General features: G+C 44.0%; 1 long non-coding RNA gene across 4 annotated transcripts in view; it reads left to right on the top strand.

The window, feature by feature from the left end:
* The window catches only part of LOC310901803, a 67,145-nt gene that overhangs the window by 20,219 nt on the left and 28,274 nt on the right, over positions 1-18,652 (top strand). The window contains exon 3 of one of the 4 annotated variants that reach the window (XR_014586178.1): positions 24-1,175. The exons of the other annotated variants lie outside the window; for them this stretch is intronic. This is a non-coding gene — a long non-coding RNA (uncharacterized lncRNA). Of the gene's footprint in view, positions 1-23; positions 1,176-18,652 lie in introns of those variants that run through there. 4 annotated transcript variants of the gene reach the window in all.

Raw genomic sequence — 18,652 nt, 5'->3', positions numbered from 1 at the left:
TATACTATTTTCTCATCACACAGGTTTCTGCCTAGAGACATAGGAACAGCGGCATGGTCTTGCAACTGCTTTGGTCATTTCATTCATCTTTGCATAAAAAGCACATCCCGTCTAGTGTAAATTCTTGAAACTGAGGTTAGTGCTTTGAAGAGCACTAGGTTGTAACTGTGTGGATGGTCAGATTAGCTCACAGGGCAAAGACTGCTTGGTGCTGAATACAGCTGAAGCGAGCTGGATGGGAAGAAGATTCCCAGCTTCCATCCCACCCTGCCTCAGGGGCTGTGTGGGTGTTAATGATGCTGTGAGCACAGACAGCCCGCACGCTGATCGGAGAGACCACTGGGGGATACTGATGGTGCCACTCATCTAGACAGCTCATATGTCCTCTGATGGTGCCAATTTTCCCACACAAACCATCCATGGAGCTCAGACTTAGCTGCGATGCACAGCTAGAGGAAGAGTATGAAACACGTTTGTGTGGCATGACCAGACTGAAAGTAGCAGAGCTGCATCCCCACTATGGTGCATGGGGCTCTGTTTTCTCTCCATTTTGATAATTCCAGACTAATTTTCTTAGCAAATTAGTCAACAGAAAACAACGAACATGCACACACACAAAAGACCTGGACAGGGAAATGGGATGTACTTGTGTCCTGATTCTAACCATATGACTTATCCGTGTAACTGGTTGCACTAAAACACTGGTTAAAATGCCTCTTTATTTTTACTGCTACCAGAGATTGCAATTTGAGTCAGCCTATAAATTTATCTAACTGCTCTGCCTTGTCTTAAACTTGATCTTTTTGCACCAGGGACTGCTGCAGTTGCTGTCCAGTGCATTGAGGCCGGATCCTTTCCCTCTCAAAACATCATCCTCTTGTGTCCCTGAGTTATTAGTTGCCTCCTCTGTAACCTGTCCCCTGGAGCAGCAATGAGGGAGCAGTGGCAATGTGGCAGCACCGTTGATACCATTTCATTTATCTCACGAAGCCTTGATTAAACTCAAGAGGGCTCCAGCAAAATTGCCGCTTGTTCTGACTCTGCTCGCTGGGAACCCAGGCACAGCCCTTGCCCTTTGCTGAGGATGCTAGCAAGTGCTGTGATGCTCAAACACATGAGCAGCATGGAGTTTTGGGTCTGAGTGTCCTCTTTGAGCTAAATTCGAGTTGTCTTTGCCTGGCTACTTCGGCTACAAAGGCTACAAACAGCACTTGTGCTTTTCCAAGTGCCCTGCTAATTGCAGATGTGGCTACTCATGTTTCTCAGGTGGCCCATGGGCAATAGCACAGCCCTAAATAGGAACAGACCCTAATGACAGGCGTAGTCTGAATAAATCTCTCTTCCTCACCAGCTTTCCATTTTGATTTCACTTTCCTCAGTGACATGCATTCACTCACCACGACCAGGAAAGCACATTTATTTTTGGATGTGTAGCTAAGCTGGCAGCAGCGTTACATCTTTTAGGCTCTCACTTGCTAGAACTGCAGAGATAACTAGCTGCTTTTTCTTTCTAGTACCAGGAATATTTTAGCTTTGTGTGACTTTTCAGTACAATTTGCAATGAGGTGAGGAAGGAGCAGCAGTGTCCGCTGCTGCTGCTGCTCTGGCTGGCCTTCAGCACTCAGACCTGGGGCAGTAATGGGGAGCTGGTAGTGGTGGTGCTGGTTGTGGCTGTGCATTAACAAAACAAAACAACAACAACAACAAAAAAAGTGGTGTTAGGACAGTCTGGGAACTACCCAAAACAGGGACTTAGTTTGGCCAGGCTGTGGTAGCTGAAATTTTTAGCAGGTTTGGACATAACAATAGTTAGTGGGGTGAAAAAGGTGCAGTTTGGGTTGAAGGAACAATGTAAAGGGGTTACCTGCTAGCAGGAAGATAGGTTTGAGTTAAAGGCAAATATTGAAGCAGTTGGGGAACATAGCAGGCATCCCTTTGTGTGGAACAAAGAGGCTGCAGGTGGTTTCAATCTCCACCTCCCCAGGGGCTGGCATGGAAATTTCCAGGTGTGTTCTGCTGCTGATGTTCTCCTGGTGGAGCTACGACTTTTGGGTGCCTCTCAAACAGAGGCAGGCAGGTGTGTGTGCCGTGGTGGCAGAGTATTTAATTCAGGTTTCTTCCATTACATAGAAATGTGGATGAAAGTGCGGAGCAAGCAGAGGTGTAGTCCAGGGCACAGAGCAGAGCTTGCAGCATCTCTTCTCTCAGGCTAAAGCACCTCCAATGAAGGAGCAGCTGCCCCCTCCACTCCATGCTTCCCTGCTGCAGCCCCCCCTCTGACCTGCAAACATCAGAGCAATGTCAATGTTAAACTACTGCTGCTTTGTCTTCTGGCTTTACCCTCCCCAAGAGAGAAGGGGGACAGCCGCTGGCTGCCTCCAAACATTGGAGACACTGAAGCCTCCCAGGAGCTATGGGACTCCTGCCACCACCTCCTGACAGATCTCACGGCACAGTGCAGCCCTGACCCTTGGCCTGAAGGTTCCCAGTCTTGAAACATGAGTTTCAGGAACAGAACAGATGAAAGCCTGCTGGTTTTGATGCACTTGTTTTCGCTGCGCATAGGAGGTGTAAAGCAAGCTGTGCTTGAACTCCTCGTGTCCACCTCCCACTGCTTAAAATGTCCTAAAAAACATGGATCTTGCTGACTGTGGCTGCCTGGGATGGAGAGCAGGAAAACCATACTCCCTTTTGTCCCCACAGAGTGTACTGCAAGAAGGGTTTAGGTAGGATTAATGTTATAAAGCTAGAAAGCCATTGCTTTCCTCTGCCAGAGCTGTTCAGTGTGGACTACCTCTGCTTACTGGAACAGGAGACAACCTGCCATTTTGACTGCATTTGCTAGTAGATTTCTGGGATTTTTCTTTCTCATCCCTCCTTGGCCTCCCACATGGAAAATAATCCTTCCAACATGCAGATGGCAGCTTCCTTGGGAGAGGGGCAGGCATGTGCAAAAGGCTGTATTTTAGTTTATTCATAGAACATATGTATTGTCATTTGGAGGGCGTTACTCTCAGTATTGTATTAAAAATAGCTGCAGTGTTAGGGTTTTAATTCTCACCTTTTTGCTTGCCTGATTTCAGAGTCATTTGTGTTTTACAACTCAACTGTATTTGAGACAGCTAGTCTAGCTTTCTATGAAATGTCTACCGTGTTCTTCTCAAATCAGATTCTGTGTTTCTAGTTGATAACTAAAACCACGAAGAGACTTGACTTATTCTACAATATTGTAAAAAATTGAAAATTTTATTGTAGAAAATTGGTGCAGACACTGGACACCTATGTCCTGGGCTGAATGTTGGTACCTAAAATCACAGCTAGTGTGTAATGAATGGCAATGCTGTTACTGTATAACTGAACACATAGGTTGTAAGTGGTAGAAGTGGCAAAATCCACCAGTAGACTGTCAAACTGCTGAAAGTAGGCATTAGAAAAAAAAATGTTCATTTTTAAATCTTCTGCTTTTTTCTCCCATTATTTTGAGTGACACCAGCAGCCTTCTGCCCAGAAAGTGTTGCACATCAGGGCTGCTGGTCTGCATGGAGAAGAGATGAAATGGGAGAAAGAACAGAAAGAAAAACGAGCTTTTTGAAGCAGTATAACTCCCCCTTTCCTCCTGCACCTTGTCCCCTTTCATCTCGTGGTTTTTAGGAGTCTCCTACCCCTGCTTGTCTTTCCCATGGGGAAAAAAAAAAAAAAAGAGAACAAGCTGATCATGTCGGGGATGCTGCTTCCATACTGGAGCAGCAGCAAGGTGCTGGCCCTTAGCTTTGGCAGACCACAGACTAGTCTGCACGTTTTTGGGTCTGAGAGTGAGCGATGTGGACAATGAGCAGGCTTCCAGCATTTTGTTCGTGGCTGTCATCAGCAGGTAGCTTGGCATCTGGCTGGTATGCAGCAAGAGCCCATGGAAATTGTCTTGTGTGTCCTGGCACCGTGGTTAGCTGGGACAATGACACCCGGACACTAGAGCCAACGAGTCACCGGGTGCTGGCTCTGTGGCTGCCGTGTCAATGAATATATAAATTCAAGCCCCATCTTTGCCATGGAGTTATTAATGGGAATTATCACACTCACTTAGTAGCTGCCATCACTTAGTAGATTAACCTTTATCGTGCAGCTTTGCCATGCTAGCTGCACGGCAAAATAATTACTTTTATTAGAATCTGTCCTTGATTTAAAGCCATGGGGGAAGCAATTAAATTTAACAAAAGGCAAAAGCCGTGACTTCTAAATGAAGATGGATGGCTTTTGTTATCTGTTTCATAAATTTTATTGTGTACAAGTATTAGAAAATATTCAGTCATCTCTTTTTTTTTTAAGTATGATATTAGACATTTTTACTCTAGGGCTCACTTGAATGTCATCAGTACTTGCTCTGGGACTCAGCTCAGAAATAAAGCTTTGTATAATTTAAACTTATTGCAAATGACTTCCAGGGGGCTTTGAACTTGATCTGCCACTTGCTTCTCAAACCTTTCACACTTGTGTTCAGCACAGAGCTGAACACTTACGATTTCTTGGATCACGCAATCTAATCATGGATGGATCACCTCTAGCTAATTAGGTGGCATTTTTCTTTATTTGTTTCTTTGTCTTCCAAGATGCACCCTACACTTTTTCAATTAATATTATATCAGTGAAAAAGAGTCGGTCAGTGTGTATCATACGTACTTGTGTGAGGACCCTAAGTGTGTTAGTTTGCAAACAGTTCACAAAAAACAGACACCACATGCACATCGATTCTAAAATTATGGTGGTGTCTGAGCTCTTGGGGAGAAAATCTGCCCTAGGTCTTCCTTTAAACAACTTCTGTGTTTGCTTGGAAAGCTTGGCATGCCTATGGATTGGCATTGTGACTGCTGAGATCACTGCTAGTGGCAACAGAATGTTTTTTGTTTCAGGTGGAGTCAGATCCACGTAGCTGCTGGGGAATGGTTTCTTCTGTGTGGGAGATGGAGGTCAAGGTTTCTGGAGTCTTTGTGGACTTGCATGGCACGACGGACCTCAGGGGTTGGTAATGTTAACACATTTGGCCAAGGGGAGCTTCTGGCTTGTTTTTCAGGGAATCATAGAGACTCTTCTGAGGTTTTCACGAGTGAGATGAGTGCACTGGCATCAACACTGGCTCCGTGGTATTCTCCAGGTACGTTCAGATTGCATCAGTCTCAAAGCTGGTGCCTGCTCTGCTTGTTTTGTGCAGTCACACTTGTGATAAAGGAAGACAGGCCATCCTGTGACTAGATGTGGACAGTCCCTTCAGGTGGACGGAGTGTGGCAGTATTATCTTGCCATGACGCTTACCACGCTGCAGCATCCACCCTTAGCTGAGCCCCCTTCAGGTAAGCTCAACTGGCTGCAGGGGATGCTCCTGCAGGTTTGAAAACATAAATCAGGCTGCCCAAAACAGTCCGAACCCGGACTGTAATAGTGCTGTGAGGACAGCACAGTGGTGTAACGACTGCTAGGGAGAAGAGGGAGGCATCTCCAGAGCTGCAGTGCTGGGAGGACAGTGTCTGCGATTCAAGGCCTGTTAGGACTCAGTACTGCTTCAAAGCTTTCATTTTGTCTTAAAACAGACTTCTCAAAAGCAGGAGAAAACTGTGTTAAAGAGCAGCGTCCAAATTAGAATTGTTTGTCCCGCTCAGGACTCAGGAGCTGACTCGGTCTGCCTTCCTGGGGCCCTCTAGTGCATTGCTAATCCCACAGCAAATCTCTCCTGCATGGGAACCGACCTCACAGATGGCTGCAAGGTGGCTTGGTCCCCTGCCAAGCTGATGTGAAGGGTCAGCTGGATATCTTCCTTGCATTTCTACTTACAAACCTGGGCAATATATTAACGTAAGGATATTGTGTTTTATCTACACAGTGAAAATTAATCCGGATGAATTCGAGAAACTAAATGTGAATCTAGTCACTCTTTTGGAATCAGACTAACTTTTTATTTGATTTACTTGTACTGGCTTACAGAGCGAAGTGAGAATGGCTGTTCTCAAAAGGATGTTCGTACCCATGGTGTCTGTGGAAGCATATACTTGGAACGGACACTCCTCTGCCTGTCCTTGCTGTTGACAAGCCCTTTGGACTTGCCTGTGGACAGAACAGTTCATATGGACAGTATTATACCATGCAGGGAAAGGAAAGTGCCCTCTGGGCTTCCTTTCACCTGGGTTGCTGTAGTGGTGAACACCAGGGGTGACACCATCCACTACATCAGGTAATGGAAGTGCAGGAGCTGCTCTTGGCACTCCAACATGGGGAGGTCATCTTTGTTATGCCTTCAGGGTAATGAGTGGGGGAAAAGGCTACGCCTGTGTGAGTGGCATATGGAGGAGGGAAAGAGAGGGAAAAAGAATCCCTTGTTTAACATCCTTTCTGCTGGGAGAACAAAGAGGCACAAAGCCACCCTGCAAGCTGGCAGATACCCATGATCAAAAGCACTTCTGCATTTTATAACCAGCCCATGAGATTTAGTGCTGTAAGAAGTCTCTGACGAGCCACGGCTTCAGGATTCCCAAGGGGATTATGTGCACAAATGACAAGAATATCTCTTGGAATAAATATTAAAACGAACTGGAGCTTTGAAAAGGATATAAGCCCTTGTGTCTGGGGCTCTGCCACTTTTAACTACTCGTGCTTAAGCAGACTGATGGGGATTCTCCAGCTTCTCCAGCTTCTGGGAGCCCGGATGGCAGTGTCCTGAGGCACCACAGCCAGAGCTGGCCCCCACCGTAAACAGCCATTTCCAGCCTGAAAGGATGGGGGCCTGCAGGTCAGGGTCTGTGGTCAGTAGGAAATTGAGGGTGCCTTTCCCTATAACAACTCCTTCAACGACAGTCCGTGAGGGCTGTGCCCCTGTTGACTTAATTTACAACAGGTGGGCACCCAACTCTTGGGAGCTGCTGGGTTGCAGCAATCTTGGTAGGGAGCACAGAAAGCCAAGAAAAAGATTTTGCTCAAGGCGCAGGTCACAGGCACTTACACGCTAGTTATCTGCAGGGCATGTCACAAATAGAGGCTGCCTCCTGGGGAAGGACTGTATCGGATTCTCCCAGGACAGGGAGGAGGAGGAATTCCTGACAGCGCTGCAGCACTCGTGCAGCAGAGCTTTGGAGCTCTTTGCTGAAAATCCACTGTCCAAGAAGCCCTGCACAGAAACACGAATGGTCTTTGGCCAGGAGGTGCAAAGGCTGGCTTTTAAAAAACACCTTGATAGTGTCTGTCTCTGCTGCTCTGGGTCTGTCTTCATGCCATTCCCCATTCTAAGCTACTTTGATTTTTTTTTTTTAAGCTTTAAGTGGGTCTATATATAGAACGGGCTGCATCCTGCCTGAAGACTCTCTGACAGCGAATAAGGAGCTTAATAGGGCTCCCTGATAAGTCTCAGGATTTTTCCATTTCTAATTCTCTGCAGTTTGAAGCTTGGATAAGAGCTTTCTTTCCCCAGGTGATGACCACCTCTTGGTGCTGGGTAAATTTAATTTGAATTGGACAGGGCCTTTGCAGAGATGGACTTGCTGCAAAAATACCAGCCCAGAAAGATGCACGGTGATGAGAGAGTTTAGCCCTCCATTCTCCTTGAGTCTTTGCCAGGCAGAGGCCACCCTATATCAAGGTGGTGGAGGTGGCTCTGTGCCATGACCATGGCACACTCTGCTTGCCCTGTGTGGAAACCTGCTTCCATCCCCATGCCACAGCCAGTGAAAGCAGAGTCAAAATTTCTGGTTCTTAGCAGCTCCCGGATGAGCCAGCTATGAGCTGAATCTTTGCAGAACGCTTTTCTCTGGCCTATTAGCTGTTTGCTGTGCAAAGCACTGACTTGAATTGTTGTTGATTTAGGCTAAATGGCAAGCATTCTTGCAAATGGGGCAAAGACAAAATTGATGCTTTAAGAAGCATTGCTGTAGCGAGAAGCTTTCCTGTCTTGTAACGTTTATCTGCTCGAGCACTTCCAGCATTATAGTTGTTGTTGTTGTTGCTTTTTCAGCACATGTTAAATGCTGCAAAGTATATCTGCTCTCTGCTGTATGGTTCCCTGTGCATCTGGGATAGGGAATTGCCCTTGTGTATAGAATTTACTGCCTCTATTTTTTGAACACTTCAGTTTTAATATTACAGAGATTATTGCATTTCAGTGGGTGGCATAACTATTAATTAAAATACTTGGTCTGGAAGACTTGGAAAAGGACTGGAAAATCAATTGTGTTCTTCTAAGGAGCTTTCTTGGTGAAATTATTTTTGATTGTCTCCAAATTTTGATGGCTTGCTGTGCTTACTAAGCTTCTGCTTCTTCTACATTGCTATATCTCAAAACAATTGTTCCATAAAATACCACAGCAGTGGGGCTGGGGAACAGTAATTTTTCAGTTGGAAACTTCAACATGCATTACATATAAAATGAAATAGTGAGTTTTGAAGATGCCTTGATGGAAAAATGAGTATACAGCCAAAAACCATCTTGGGAGGCGGAAAGGTGCAGTTTTCAGCTGCTGATGCAGGGATGTGCTTTACTTACTGTGCAAAGCCTGTAACAGAAGAACTTGCCTTATCTTTGTGCCCTCTCTTTATTTGTGGCAGAAGGCATCAAAGTAGCTATGTATTTACTTGTCAGAAATTGAGAAGTCTGAGGATACCCTGTAAGGCTTAGGGATCTGTCTGTAGGCTTTGTAAAGGACTCCCAGCACAGGCAGGGTAAGAGGGACAGTAATTCAGGGTTCATTTTCTTTGCTGGCTTTTTAGTATGAGATCCAAGGAAATAAAAAATAAAAGGAGAAAAAAAAAGAAAAAGGAAAAGGAAAAGAAAAGCTATGCCTGCCTCTGAACTGCCACTCCTTCTTGTTTTAGGGAATTGCCATCCCCAAAGATAGTTGAGTGTCTACTGCCACTGCCTTTCAGCAGGAATCCTGAGTCAGTATACTAAGTGGGGTGCCAGTCAACCCCCCAACAAAGAACCAGAGGGAGTTATGACTGCGAAGCCTGCAATCTCACATCCTTATCTCTGTGCCACAGCACACACTGGGCTTGGCCAAGGCTCTCCCCTTCCCAATGGAGCCCTTTCCATGCTTGCCTCTTAAGCAAGGACCTGCCATGCCAATGCCCCAGCTATTTGAGGATGGATAGCTTTGTACTGCTGAGAGCTCTAATGGAAACGAACCCTTGTCTGTCTGACGAGGGTTCTCTGTCATTTTTGGTATCACTGGGGATATTCTACAATTGCATTACATGGTGAATATCGCTATGATGGGTTAATTCATGCAATTAGAGCAAGCACCTCAAACTCTTCAATAGAATCCTTCCTGCCAGGTGTTGTGTCTAGGGCATGTTGGATGTGCTGCTCAGTTTCATAATCCACAATCCTCATTTTCTGTCTGGTAGATGAGCATTAGAAAATGCCCTAAAACAGTTTAATTAACTGCCCGTCTGGCAGGGCAACATCTGCGAAAACACAAACCGGAGGCAAGACAAGAGTGGGGTTCTCTCTCTGTCATCCTCCTGGAGCCACCCTGTGGCTTGAGAATGTCTGTTTTCCATCCCCTCCTGGTGTGCTTAAAAAGAGTAAAAATAAAAATAATTTTTAAAACCTTCTTACACATTTTGTTAGTAAACAGAGTTCCAGAATTAGAGACCATGCCAAGTGTATATTTAATCTTTTTCACCTGGCTTAACTGATGTTGACAATCACATTGCAGACCTTATTGTTGCGTAGTCTGAGAGAACCAGATGATTGCAAGCAATAATGCTGAAGCCAATTCCTTTTGTATTGTAGCATATTTGTGATAATTATACATATAATTATCTGTAATTATACATATAATCGTCACTTTTAAAATGTACTGTTGTCTGTAAATACAGAAGCTCAGTATTTGTAACAGCACTGTAGGTCATGTCCACAGATAGCCACACCCCTGTCTCTTCTCCAAATGAATGAACACAATTAAGAAGCTGAACACCACGTGGCTTTGTAGGAAAATACTTGCTAAGCTTTCTGTGAGTAGACGTCTTCAGCAATGTTATTGAAATAGAATTAAAAACAATCTGGAGTGGAAGAGATAAGAGCACTTTAAACAAGCTTGTAAATGAAAGAAACAATCCAGCTTGTAGACAACCTGCATAATACCAATTGGGTAGTCAAGGGCACGTGCAGTAAATTTCTTTCTGCAAGTCAATAAAGTAATAGACCTCCTTCATGTCATTTCCCTTTTATGCAAAGAGTGAATATGTAGTCTTTCTGGAGATGAACAATGAAGCACTGAATATGTAGCTGCATGAACAACGCATTGAGAGAGAACCCAAGTAAAAAGAATAGAAATATATCTGTGCTGTGTTTTTCACTCTCTTTTTCTTGACTCTGTAGTGAATATTTTCAGGCCAGGAGGCTATTTAGGTTGCAGTTTTGAAGAGGGTGAGGAATCTAATATGCACCCCTGAACAATGTAAGGTGCAGAGCTCCTGTAACCAAGTAATATTTGCAGCAAACCATGACATGATTACAGGAGTGGGTGAGAGCGGCTGATGAGTTTAGAGGCTGTGAGTGATTTAAAGTAGACTCCTAGCATCTGCTGTTCTTGGGAGCTGGGAAAATAAATAACCTTTGCTCATGACAAACTCCCTCCTAGAACGATGTGGACATTATGGTGGTGCATGCTGGAAGTGGCTAAATGTGCGATAAGGTATTTTAGGATGAATAATGTCTTGTGTCGTTTTCTGAACTGAGGAATCTTTGGAGTTTACATTTTTACAACAAGCTATGCTCTCCATGCACCTCCTGCATAGTCTATGAGAACTGAACCAGTTGTGATAAGTCCAGCACATGGGGCTGAGTATGATTTTAAGCTTCCTTTCGTCATTCCTGGTGCTTTTTCCTGGTGCATGTCTGCAATTACTACTTTAGTGCTGTGGAAACCTTGTGGCCCAGCTAACTCAGGCACTCTAGACCTTCATTGGTATTCTTTTTTACAGTTGACTCTTTTGGGAATATGTGATGACCTCGCTCCCTGGGGACAGCATGCCCTGGGGGAAAAAAGAGAAAAAAGAAAAGGACTCTCTCTTCATTGTCTAGAGTTTATACATGAAATGAGTGAAAACTTTTTTAGCTAGGAAGTTTTATGGAACTTGGTTTTGACTAACAATGTATGCCTGCTTATTCTTTTGTTATGATGGCTGGCAGTTGCGTTTTCTGACAATAGTCTGCTTTTCCACTTCCTAGATACGACTTTATGTGGCTGTATTTGAACATGACTCTTGGTAACAGTTTGAGCTCTTTTTTTTTTTTTTTTTTACTTTTTTACTTTTTTTTTTTAATTTATTGTTTAATTTTCATTTATTTATATATTTTTGCTATTTAGACTTCTCCCGTGGTTTCCATTATCTGCAAACTTCACCATAATTTGGTTTTGATGGACAACATGGGTTAGCATAACATATGTTAATCCCACAGGATTCCCTAAACATACACTATGCAATTGCTGATTCCCTATTGATAATTAAACCTTGAGACTTGTCAATTAACAACTTTAATTTGTTCTATTGCACACATTAATTAGTATTTCAACATAATAGTAACTGAAATGGTGATACCCAGCTCTATGCCATGCTTCTAAGACCTTTGGTGTTTAGAACAGCACGAGCTCTCTCAACCAAATTTATAAGTAGAAACTTCAAAATATGTTATCCTAATAAAGCTTATGTAATTAATATCAATAAATATTATCATCCTTTAAATATTTTTAATCGGGTTTCATCCTGACTACTGCTTTGTGTCCAGAATTGATTCTGGGCATCTATAAAAGACTGAACTGAAGACTGGATAGAAAGTGCAAGGTATCTTCATGTTATCTTGGGACTAATTTTGATCAAAGACTTTTTGAGAGCCAACCTGTCCATTCCAGGGGCTTTGTTTAAAAAAGATTCCTAACTTCAATATTATCTGTTGTTAGTAGTTGACACTTAACATTACTGCTTGGAATGAAAAGATTTTTTAACATAACTTGAATGCTTCCTTTAGCTTGTTTTTTCCTAAGGAAATGACATATATAATTAAGCTGTCTATTTCCTTATGCCTCATACCTCAATAGCTTTCAAACCCATTATCAAATTGAGTCAAAATTTACTAGAAAAGTTGTTTTGTCTGACATGAATGTCCTTCCAGTCTTGTGAATATAGGCTTCTGTGTAGAAGAGAAAAACACTATCAGGTACCTCCGTAGAGGAGAACTGTGGTGTGGGCTCGCCATTGGCATGTACTTTCCTGCACAGAAAGTAATGTTTTTGGGATATAGGAGGGAATGACTGGGAGATGGGGTTTTGACACAAAGGATTACTAAACCTGAGACATTCTTCAGACCTGGCAGTGCTGGAGGGGTTTTCCCTGTGGACTTTCTTGAAATGCATGCTGGAGTGCAAGAGCTGGGAGTGTTAGTGTGTGGTGTACCAGGTCAGGGACTGAGGCTGCAGCAAGTTCAGTTCCTACCAAGATATTGCATTTTGTTTGAAACAAATGGCCCCAAAGTAAGTAAGTAGCAAATGCATGATTGTTCTTTGGAGGGTGAAAAAGAAATCCAACACAGTGGCTATTCCCAAGGATGTTGGCCACAAGGATGCAGAAGACAATAGCTCTCTGCGTTATTCTTAGCGATGTTATTTTTGGTACTCCATTGCAAAGATTTTTTAAGTTTTTGTGAACTCTGCTGGATGTTGAATTATCTAAGTCCTGTCTGCTCCAAATCAATATAAACTAGAAGTGAAATAACTGACTGCATCAAATCCATCCCTGCTTTTCTATCCACTCAAGAAGATTACATGTCTCACCACTTACACTGGTCTTTCATCCCAAGGTTTTTAAAAGAGCAATCTTCCTTGAATCATGATATTTCTGATTGTCTAGTACTTTTTTTTTTTTTGAGGAACAGTAACCTCACTTTGACTTTTGTTTTCTCACAACTATTTTCTCTTGACTATGTTAAGTCTCAAGTTTTCCCCTTTGAACACATAAGATGATTTTTCATTCATTTAGCATTTGCTTTGTCAGTGCATTAAAAGCTTAATGTGATTGCTTGCATTGAAGAAGAGGCTGACTTTCATTTTAGCTGTCTTTCCATATTTCTCTGCCCAGACAAAAGTCTAAGTCAGCATGGCTCTGCAGGGAACCCAGCTTTAGAGACGCTTTTGGTAAATCCTGAGAGTTTTTAGATAGGACTTACAGTCCTGGGGAGGCTTTGCAAATGTCAGGATGAATCATGCAGACTGCTCCCCTGGTAAGAATTTATTTCGCATTTTGCGGAGGAGGAGGCTAATGACCCTCCCGTCAGACACCCTAGTCTAGTCATTCAAGAGCAGACAGCAGCTAGTGCTCTCCCTGTGCGCTGGCAGAGTACGTGCTGCAGATAACAGCCCTCCAACCATCCATGACTTGAAAAGATAATGCCATTTCAGAGCAAACACATCCCCTTCCCAAACAGGTTATGAGCACTGATTTCTTTTATACATTCTAATCATGCAAATTCCTCCCAGAAGGTTTCAGTGATACCAACTAGGTCATATTTATGCTCTATAAGTGAGCAATTCCCATTTCTCTTGTTTATTACCCAGGCTTCTTACATTGGTGGAGATGCAATTACAGGATTTTGTCTCCTCCCTTGGCATCTTAATTAATCGCATCTTGGTTTCTATGTGCTAAATGAATAGTCATTTGTTGTCTCTTCTCTTCCCCCTTCTTCCTCTTCTCACCTGCTCCTTTTATTTCCTGCTTCTCCCTATTTAAAATCATCCTTCCTCATGCAACATGGCAGTCTGCTAGAAGAGTGGAGATGCAGCCATTTTGTCCAGACTCACTTCTTGGGGTCCACAAACCCAGCTTGTCTTCACAACCCCACACCTGTATGCCTTAGTGCAGGAGTAGTCACCAGCAGGCTGCCTGAGCCTTCCTCCTGATTTTTTCTTTTCAAATTACTCTGCAGGGTGCTGTCACATGGGACGTGGTACCCTGCGCTGATTTCAGGGTTCCAAACTGCTTTGATGAGAACTCCAACCGGATTTTGGTATGCACTTGACCAATATGAAAAGTTTTTGCTGCTGTTTACAATATTGGTTTTTTTCTTTGTTTGTTTTGTTTTTTTTAATTTTGGTGTTTTGTAACTTAGTGATTGAGATTTTTGTACATCAGCTGGTTTCTGACCCACATGAACAACTGCTTCTAAAAGCTTCCTCTAGAGAAATCCTCTCTTTTTAAATGCATACAGGTAGGCAAAGCAACCTTGATCTTAATGCACCACTGAATTATGATCAGAAAATAGGGCAAGCCTAGAAATAGGATCTCTTGCTTCAGCCAGTGAACACCGAACCCAGTTGGAGGCCGTCTTGCTTTGAATGCTGTGCATAAGATGAGCGACCCACTGACTGACGCCTGAAGGACGTTTTCAGCACCCCACTGTGACTGTGGCTCAGTGACGGACAGGAGATACAGATAGCTTGGTCTTGCAGCTGGTTTCCATTTCAGGATGAAATCACAAGGTATGACTAGTGCTGTTCCAGGGAAGGACAGATTTGTGAGAGGAGGAGGTGAAAGCATCTGTGAATCCAAGGTGAAACAGCTCAGAATAGCTGCTTTTTATGGGTCTGGCAATGGATTTGTCTGGACGCTGCCTGGATGAGAAGAGAAATGAAGAAAGGCTGAGAGAGATGGTGTTGTTTAGACAAGAAAATAGAAGGCTCTGGGGAGACCTTAGGGAGGCCTTTCAATACTTAAGGAGGGCTTATAGGAAAGATGGGAGAGACTTTTTGCAAGGGTGCGTAGTGATACGACAGGGATAATGGTTTTAAACTAAAAAAGGGTAGATTTATAGTAGATATTAGGAAGAAATTCTTCACAACGAGGGTGGTGAGGCCCTGTCCCAGGCTGTCCCGAGGAGCTGTGGGTGCCCCATCCCTGGCAGTGCCCAAGGCCAGGCTGGATGGGACCTGCTCTGCTTGAGGGGCCCCTGCCCATGGCAGGGGTGGCACTGGGGGGATCTGTAAGTGTCCATGACTCTCTTCCAGCCCAAATCAGTCTACGATTCTGTGCTTCAGTGAGACACTGAATGGAGGTCCTGGAACCTGTGAGCCAGAGCAATCAGAAGGGGGAGAGTGTCTCAGGTTCCATATGGGATGGCTAGGTTTTGCTCTTTTTCTTGTGAAAGGGATGCTGGTCAGGAGAAAGTGATTGTTTTGCTGCCACCTGAACTCTTCTGCTTGCTTTCCTCTCTGGGTGCACATTGCTTGGAGTCATCTGCACTGGGTGATTTCTAGGATGATCTTCTTTGGAATCATCTTTTAGAATTACCTTCTGTAGAAAAGTGACCAAGGTGGGCCTTGGGATGGTTATGTAGTTTCCATGGACTGAAAATCTTCCAGGCATGTGTCTTGCTCCCCAGTGACACATGATCTTAGTCTGTGTCTTTAATCCTCCAGCGAGGAGAGCTGTTCTTCTACAACATAAAAACACCTGCTACTGCTGCTCTTCTTCCTGCCAACAGATTGAAGAAGTGAGGAGTTACTTTGGGTCTGGATGTCTGCTCAGGGGGATGGCTCCTCTGTTCCTTCCTTTTGAAGTAACCATCTGTGAGAGATGAAGCCCTTGAAGGCGTCTTTAGAGAATGGATTGTTTCCTTCATTGTAGGAACACTAGACATACTTTCTAGTCTTCAAGACCATGGCTTTCGTACAAGAAGATACATCATTTTCACTCCTACAAACCAACTCAGCCAGAGCAGTGTGAGGCAATCCAGCCAGAAAGTGGAAATATTTATTTTCTCCCTCTCTGACTTTGACAGATGTTGCACATTAATCCTTAGCTACTTACAAGGCTTGTCAGGTGCCCTGACGTCTCAGCATCTGGGTGTAAATTTTCACACATTTCCAGAAAATAAATATAAAACATTCCTGAAACGATTTCTTCGGAGCTACAAACACAAATTTCAAGACATCCGTTTTACTGCTCCGTGTTTGGTTTTACATAAGATTTCATAATTGACGGGTGACGTCTGGCTGCACTATACTTAAGCATGCTAAAAATGGGATACGTTTGGAGCACAGAACGTAATGTGAAATTAAGGATTTCCTTCCCATGCTCGCTGCAGTCCATCGGAGTGACTTGCTGTTGGTGTTACAGATAAAGAGCCTTGCAAAGTGACTCTCTATGGGCTGAAGCTAAACCTTTCAGTGTAAAAAATGCTTGCATGTGTGTAGTGGCTGACACATTGCACAGGCCTTAAAGACGTGTACAGAAGGCTGAGAGTGCCTCAACGTGGACCTGTGGGCAGGGTGCCTCTCCCTACTCTGCTGTCTGTCCTTGGAGGAGAAGGAAAGGTGGAGGCTGAGGTGGTAAAAGCTGCTTCTTGCATGCCTGCTCCAGCCTGCGACAGCCCAGTGTTTTCTCCAAAGGTGGGAGAAGTTAATGAGAGAAGACACAACTGGTGCACGCTGATTGCTCACCTTTTACTGGTGAGCTTGAGGTGGTGGCAAGCAATGCTGATGCAGATGATGGTTTGTCATATGGTGCAGAAGAAGCGGGGCAGACTATTTGGGGTTTCAGATGTGCTCCAGGGCTGTAGGGAGATGGGAAGAAGAGAGGTCTTTTGGGCCAGGCAGGCAGCCTGGTAGCTGTTGAACACAACCTTGTTGATTCCCACCCTGGTGCTTAGATATAGAGGAGGATGGAGAAGCTCCTATCTAGGGTAGGGAGCTGCTCTAGGAACAGCACCAGGCTGCAGGTCCCATCATATACACATCTCTCCGACCCACTGAAACCTAGTAGCATTCACAGAGCACTTCATAGCTGACTGAATAAACAAGCACAGTACGAATGTCCTAGCCTTCCATAAATCCTTCTCTGACTTTCTGCTGACTCCACTTTTTCTGCCTGCCCAAAATCCATACAAAGAAGGGACCAGAAGCACACAGAAGCTCTCTTCCCAGGCTTTTCATACTGTTGATAGCTGTATTTTCTTTTCCCATTTTGCCTTCGTATCAGCAAAAAGCACAAGCACTCAGCACATGGGGCTCAGATTTTACTGGTGTCATCATATGGATCACAACATCCTTTCAGTTTTTATGTTTCTAGAGTTGTATTTCTAGAGTTTGTTTGTTGGTGTTTTTCTTTTTTTTTTTTCTTTTTTAATGTTTCTAGAGCTTTCTAGAGGGGCACTCCCCCTCTTGCCTGGGGGACAAGCTGCAGTAGTGTTATTTACCACAAGAACCTCAAAAATTGCTGCAAATGGCAGTTTTTCAAGTAAATGGCTAGAGTGCTCATTTATTATGAACAAAGCGGCTCTTGAGAAATAGTGGAGGTCTGCTAAAGTTTCCATCTCAGCAGAGGGCTTCACCATCTATTTAAAGAAGCTTTTCCAACTCAGCTGCTGGTTCTGAACTGGGCTTAGAAAGAAACAATACGCACGTCTGCACACTACGTCCACCATAAAGCTTTGATGATGTGACCACTGAGCCACTGCAACATCAGTTAACACTTCGAATTCCCCTCTCTTTGGCTGCACTGGCTACTGACACAGGGAGGAGATCATTACTGATGCTTTCCAAGGTGTCTTTGTGTCCTCATATTGCTCTCCTTGGGCAGCTCTGTTGGCTAAAGCCTACCAGAAAACCAGTGATGTTTGGCGCGTTCATAAGCAGTTCCTAAGGTGATGACCATGCAGGCTGTAGGTTTCTCTTCTCCTCTTCTGATAACATGCTTATGTGCTTCTGTGTGTGCACGTGTAATTGTGTGTGGGGAAGGGGTTGGGGTTACGCATAGTGGGTGAGGGGAATGCAGAACATGAAGGGCAGCAATCAACCTGGCACATTCAAAAAGTCATTTCAAAAAGCATTGTGCAAATTACAGTCCTGAAGTATTCTAATTAGGAGTTCTAAATTATCTCAGGAGGATCACAATTAAAATATTCATGATAGCTAGGAAAGGAAGCATGTCTTCCCTTCAGTATGCCTGACTTCTTTTTTTTTCTTTGTAATATTTCAAAGGCATTTTGTTCCTGAAATACAAGGCACTTGTTCCCAAAGGGAACGTGCTTGTATTTTGGTGTTCTCCCAGGTTGTTTGGTTAATTACAGACAACAGATTATGTGTGGTTCAGAGGCCTGTATGTAATCATGCAGTTGGCTCTTTATCTGTCCTGTGCACTTAAAGACAATAAAAATAAATGCAGCTACGTTTTGTGGAAAGCGCCAGCAGTTTCAGCTGTAACAGGGATATGCCTGGCTGTAATTTAACTCTGACCATTGTACAGGACACCAGATCAGAAATATATATATATATATATATACCAATAATAATTCTGCTGCTCTGCCAGGCTGCCCCTGGCTGAGCACAGGATCTTTGTCCCAGGGACGTCCTTTGCTCCCGCAACCACCCAGCATCCAAAAGCAGATCCAAGGCAGGAAGCAGATCGTCTTACAGAAGCTTGATCCAAGCCTGTCCTGGAGGGCAGTGTGGTTGTTCCACAAAGAGGGGTTGCAGGGAGGATGGAGGGAAGAAGGCATGCATGCAGGGGGCAGATCCATCAGCTGATGGATGACCCTTAGCTGCACGCAGCGTTCTCATCCACTCAAATCATTTCCAGCAGTGCACCACAGATAGATGTGGCTCCACTGTAACAAAGATTAAAATAA

This window comes from Anser anser (assembly GCF_964211835.1).
Source record: "Anser anser genome assembly, chromosome: 6".
NCBI classification, from domain to species: domain Eukaryota; kingdom Metazoa; phylum Chordata; class Aves; order Anseriformes; family Anatidae; genus Anser; species Anser anser.
This window is presented reverse-complemented; position numbering and strand designations above follow the sequence as displayed.